This window comes from Artibeus jamaicensis, unplaced genomic scaffold (genome assembly GCF_021234435.1).
Source record: "Artibeus jamaicensis isolate MK-2021 breed Jamaican fruit bat unplaced genomic scaffold, CSHL_Jam_final contig_240, whole genome shotgun sequence".
In the NCBI taxonomy this organism is placed as follows: Eukaryota; Metazoa; Chordata; class Mammalia; order Chiroptera; family Phyllostomidae; genus Artibeus; species Artibeus jamaicensis.
In genome coordinates this window covers 24375247-24381534 of record NW_026521506.1, presented here as the reverse complement: position 1 = coordinate 24381534, position 6288 = coordinate 24375247, and positions in this window count along the sequence as shown.

The window sequence follows — 6288 nt, the reverse complement described above, 5'->3', positions numbered from 1 at the left end:
TACGTAGGGAGGGGAAGGGAGGGAGATACAGAGAGAGAGAAACATTAGTGTGTGGTTGCCTCTTGTGTACACCTCACTGAAGACCTAGCCTGCAACCCAGGTATGTGCCCTGACTGGGAATTGAACTGGCGAAGGATTGATTTGCAGGCCAGTGTTCAATCCACTAAGACACACCAGCCAGGGCTAGTCTTTTTTATTATAGGACACTCCCTACCTTTTTTGTTTTTTATAACACTAGCCTTTTTTAAGAGTTTAGTCTAGCTGTACTGAAGTCTGTCCATAATATGGATTTGTCTGGTTGCGTTTTCATGATGAGATACAGGTTAAACATTATTAGCAAGAACACTAATTCCCATTGTATTATACCACATCACATTAAAAGCTACCTAACACAGTTTGTCACTTCCTAATTGATCACTTGAGTTAGATGGACTATGTCATATTTCTTCATTTGTAAAGTCAACATTTTCCCTTTGTTATTAATGTATAGTCTGTGAGGTGATATTTTAGATTATATCAATATATCCTTGTCTGCCCAATTTTTTTTTACTTTTTCATTTTATGCATCCATTACCATTTAGTCCCTTTATAGCCCCCACCCCAGCAATCACTACACTGTTGTCCTTGTCCATGAGTCCTTTTTCCTTTTTTACTCAGGCTCTCCACCCCCTAACTTCCCCCTGCCACTAGATGTCATCTGCTCTCCATCTATGAGTATGTATCTGTTTTTGCTTGTTAGTTCAGTTGGTTCATCACATTCCACATATGAGTGAATCTTTCTCTGATTGAATGTCTTTCTCTAACTGGCTTATTTCAGTTAGCATAATGCTCTCCAGGTTCATCCATACTATTGCAAAGGGTAAAATTATCTTCTTTTTTATGTCTGAGTAGTATTCCATTGTGTAAATGTCCCATAATTGTTTTATCACCCCTAAATCTTTAACCTACAGATTTTAGCATTCACCAATATTATTTGCCAGAAGTATATGTAGTTCTTTAAAATAAAATTTTATTGAAGTATAATAAACAGAAATGTGTACAAATCAGATCCTACTGAATTTTCACATCATATGTACCAATGTAAACAGAATCCAGATTAAGAAACACATTATCAGCTCCCTAAAGCCCCCCTTATGCCCATTTCTAGTCCCATATCCCAAAAAGGAAACTTCTGTCCTCACTTGTTTCACTATAGGTTGGTTTTGCCCCCTTTTAAAAACTTTGTGTATAAATAATCACATACTATGTACTCTTTTGTGTCTGGTTTCTTTCAGCACTGTGTGTGTGAATTATCCGTGCCATTTCAGGTTCTGACAGTTCATTCATTCTAACTGTCCTATAGAATTCCATCATATGAACACATTACAATTTATTTACCCATCCTATAGTTTGTGAACATTCGTGTTGTTTCTAGCTTTTGGTTATTATTGATGCTGCTATGAATGATCTTGGTCAGCATAGGTATGTAAGTCAGTTGTATCTATACCTATTGGTAGAATTGCTATTTCATAAGGGTATATGCATGTTCAGCTTTAAAAGATACTACCAAAGTCATTATCTAAAGAATTCTCAATTTACATGTTAAGTCTTTCAAATAATAAGCATTCATATGTCTATGAAGTCATGTGTTATTATAGATTTAGTGCTTATTGGCCATTTTTTAAAAGATTTTATTTATTTATTTCTATAGAGAGAGAAAGGGAGAGATTGAGAGAGGGAGCAAAACGTCGATGTGAGGAACACCGATCCATTGCCTCTCTTGTGCACTCCATCCTGGGACTCAACACACAACCCAGGCACGTGCCCTGACTGGAATCAAATTGACAGCCTTTTACTTTGTGGGATGATGCCCAACCAACTGAGCCACACTGGCCAAAGCTACTTATTGGACATTTAAAAAAAATGACTGTCTTTTTCCATTTTTTCTATTAGTTGTGTTTTTTCTTCTTGATTTATAGGAGTATTTATGTAAGCTCTTTATTTTTCATGTATTTTGCAAATTATCTTCTCCCAATTTATGGTTTGCCTTTTCACTCAAGTGTTCTGTTTTAAGTCCTTCCTCTTTTCATTGAGGGATTCTTTTCAACATGTGTTTTGTTATTAAATATCTAATTTGATTGTACTAGGGTTGGAGAATATGATTTGTGATATATTGATTCTTTGAAGTATGTGAAGGCTGCCTTTATGGCTTAGTGTATGGTATATTTTATTAATAATTTATATGTGCTTTAAAATAATACACATCTATTTGTGGAGTATATATATATCTAATAGCTGAGATTCAATAATGTTTGTATAAGAAATGATGTTATGTGTTCACAATACTATTTCTACTTTTGGAACACAGAAGAATGCATTTCACCAACTCTGTGAAGTTAGCTAGGGTACATGTGAATGGCTTAAGAGCAAGGATATATAAGCATAAGCAATATACAACATTTTCAAGCCTGACAATAAAACTTTTTGTGCTATATTTTCTGCTCACTCTCTCCACTGGTATGTCCACCTTTAGGTCATGTGCTCTATTGTGTAGTCTTGGCAAATAAAATACAGGATGCTCAGTTAAGTTTGAATTTCAGATAAATGTCAAATTTGTTTAGTGTAAGTATGGGCTAAATGTTGCAAAATGCATACTTATACAAAAAGAAATCATTGTTTATTGGAGATTCAAATTTAACTGGGTGACCTGTATTTTATTTCCTAAGTTGAGGGGGATAGACATGTGGATGAAAAAGCAGAGAAATAAAGCATATCCATGAAATAAGTCTAGAAATATTAGCTGTGGTTACTGCTACACAGAACTGGCTAGAAGCAAGTAGATCAGAACCGTACTAGTTTCTGAGACAGTTTTATTGTCCAGAAAAGCACAATTGTTGACAATTAAGATTTTATTTATTTACTTTAAGAAAGAGGGGAGAGGGGAGAAAAACATTGACGTTAGAGAGACACATTGATTGGCTACCTTGTGTACATGCCCCCAACCAGGGACCAAACCCACAACCCAGGCATGTACCCTGACCAGGAATCGAGCTGGTGACCTTTATGCTTTGTGGGATGATGCCCAACCCAGTGAGCCATATCAGCCAAGGCATGACAAATTGTTTTTGATAGTTCCAGGCTTAAAAGAAGCTTTCATCCTGCAACCTTGTAGAATTTACAAATTTGCTGAGGTGGTTTTACAGTTCTCAGTTTCAGCATATTTTTCCAACATCTACTTCAGGTGTGGCCAGGCAAAAAAGGAAGGATATAAAGAAGAACATGCCAGAAGGTAGATTCAGAAACTACAAAGAACGACAGCCAAGGAAATAATTCCAGAGAAGGGAATCAGGGTCTATTCAAGCAATTATTTTAGTCCCTATATTTGAAGGCAGACCTTCACCATATTTTTCAGTAGTCATTCAAAAGTTCTGTTGACAGCCGTTAACTTCTGTATGTCTCCCATAAGCACCATTTTGAATGGGGATGTTTATTGTAGTTATTCTGCTCCTGCTTCACCATTGTAAATAGGGTATGTGAGGAGGGCATAGCAGATGATTTGTCTTTTTAGTGCATAGGTCCCTAGAACAAGAGGAGCCACATCCTATACCTTGGGCCAGATACAATGAGAGATTGGACTGCAGGTTGTCTCTCTTGGAAAAGGAATGAGTGTGTAGGAAGAAAAATTGAAGTTTCATGACCAGAAGGGCAGATGGTGACAGAGTAAATACTATGTGTTCATCCCACCATTTTCACCTCACGAGAACACAGGGAAAAGGCTCTCTTTCTTACTCTTTCCTTCAGATAGTTGGGGGCTGAGTCTGGCCTACGGTATATAGACATAAGTGGTATGAATTTGTCAGTGTATATATTCAGGAAAACCATCCTAGATATATCAACCAGAGATAGTAAGCAAGAAATTAGTTACAAAAGTGTTGGAAGGACTGAAAAAGTAAAGGAAATAAGGTTTCCCACATCTCAGAAAGATGCTATTGCCTTTGGGACTGGAGCCTACTACTCATATTTCCCCCAGTACCCTGATGGAAGTTGTCGCTACCACGCCACTGCTATTTATCAGGAAATCAGGAGCCTGCATGACTGTTAATGCTGCTGAAATTGCTATGGATGCTGCCTCTTGTAACGAACACAATAGTATTTTTCACAACGTTAATGTCTCTGCTTTCCTTTTTTTTTTCTTGCTTAAGCTCTCAGTCTCTGAGAAGGATATTTAAAATCTTCCTAAATTTCTGTCCATTGTTTTTTATAAAAAGGCAATAACATTTCTGAGATAGTATTATTAGGTCCATGCATGTTATTGATGATCTTCTTGCCCAGTTTTTCCTTTTATCAATGTTTCATATCTTTATTTATTCCTTGTGATGTTTTTGGCTTGATCTATATTTTATTATATATTAAGATTTCTATGTTAGTTTTATTTTGATTCATACTTGAATAGCATTATTATTTACCTTGAAATCTTTGTGTCTTAATTTTAACTTTTTTTTGTATTTTTGGAACACCTTTTTAAAAAATTCAAAGAGAGAACTTCTGTATTTTAATTGCTATGATCAACCAATATATATTTATTTACAGTTTTAATGAGGCTCATAGTTGCCATCTTATTATATATTTTCTATGTACTAGACATTCTTTTTCCCTCTTCATATATTCTACTGTATAAATCACTTTCTGTTATGCTGATTTAAAATTTATACATTTTATTTTGGTTCAGATGGCCCACACTGCTATGTGGGCCCACACTCATGTTCATCTTAGACTTATGAATATCTATATGATCCTCCTTAAAATATATAAATATATTCTCACACACATTTAATTCTTTCCTTTCTTTACTATATTCATATTGTCCTAAAATTTAGCTTGCTATAAATATACTTTTAAAATGTTTATTTTTGTGCTATCTTTTTTTCTAAACACCACCTTTTAAAAAAATTTTATTTATCTTTAGAAAGGAAGGGAAGGAGAGAAGGAGAGAAATATCAATGTATGGTTGCTTCTGGTGCATCCCCTGCTGGGAACTGGATCCTGCTGGGAACTGGCCTGCAACCCAGGTATGTGCCCTGATGGGGAATCAAACCACAATCTTTCAGTTCTCAGGCCCATGCTCAATCCACTGAGCTACACCAGCCAGGGCCTGTGCTATCTTTGTTAAGAAAAAAATATTAAGGGCATTTTAATCACCTTGAATTCCCATATATCTAACAACATCTTCCTAAATTTATTTTCTATTCATTTAAAAACTACAAATTGTTTTCATATTTGATCTGCTTTTGGAAATGTTTAGAACTTTTTTTCTTCTTGATGATTTTAAGTTTTATTGGAATGTAGACAGTGAGGTTTCCCCCATCTATCTCCTGTTTTGTACTCTATAAACCCTTTACATACATGGTCTTTAAAAAAACTTTTCCTATTACAGTAAACATACAATATTGTATTAGTTTCAGGTATACAACATAGTGATTAGACATTTATATAACTTATGAAGTGATTGTCCCAGTAAGTCTATTACCCATTGATACCATACATGGTTATTACACTATTATTTACTATATTCCCTTTGTACATACATGGTTTTGAATTTCATTTCTGAGTTTGTCTCTATAATTTCATAATATAGTTCTGTGGCAAAGAATGTTAGTACTCATACTATAAATGTGTCTCTTATTTTTTTCCCTGTGCTCACTGCTAAACTGTAATTTCCTGACCCTTATGGTTAGGTGGTTTCTGTCCAATGAAATATGGGCGGAAGTGATATGTGTCAACTCCAGGACTGGCCTTTAAAATATCTCATGTGAGTCGCCTCGTGCTCTCTGTTCATTCATTGTCTGGCTGGAAACAAAGGATTCAGTGGCAGACTCTGATGTTCTGAAGGTGGAACAATCACTGTATCGTAGAAACTTGGGTCCCAAAATGACTTCAGAGGGCAGAGCAACCTGCAGCCCTCTGACTTACACTTTTTCTCTTTTAGACCCATGAGTTTTGGGGTGGTTTGCTGTGTATAGCAGATGGCATTAGTTTCTGTACATAATAGAATTGCCATCTCTTTTTTCTTCTCTTATTTTGGTGCACATATTGAAAATTCTACCTTTATACTCCATGTCTCTGCACTTCTTATACATTACTACTTCTTTATATTTTCTTGGAAAAATTTTTGTATCACTTTGCACATCTCTGAATTACTCTTTAGTCATAGTCATCCCCTTATTTATTTCATCTGTTGTGTTCCTACTTTCAAATATATTTTTTATTCATACAGAGTGGGCCAAAGTAGGTTTACAGCTGTGAGTATAT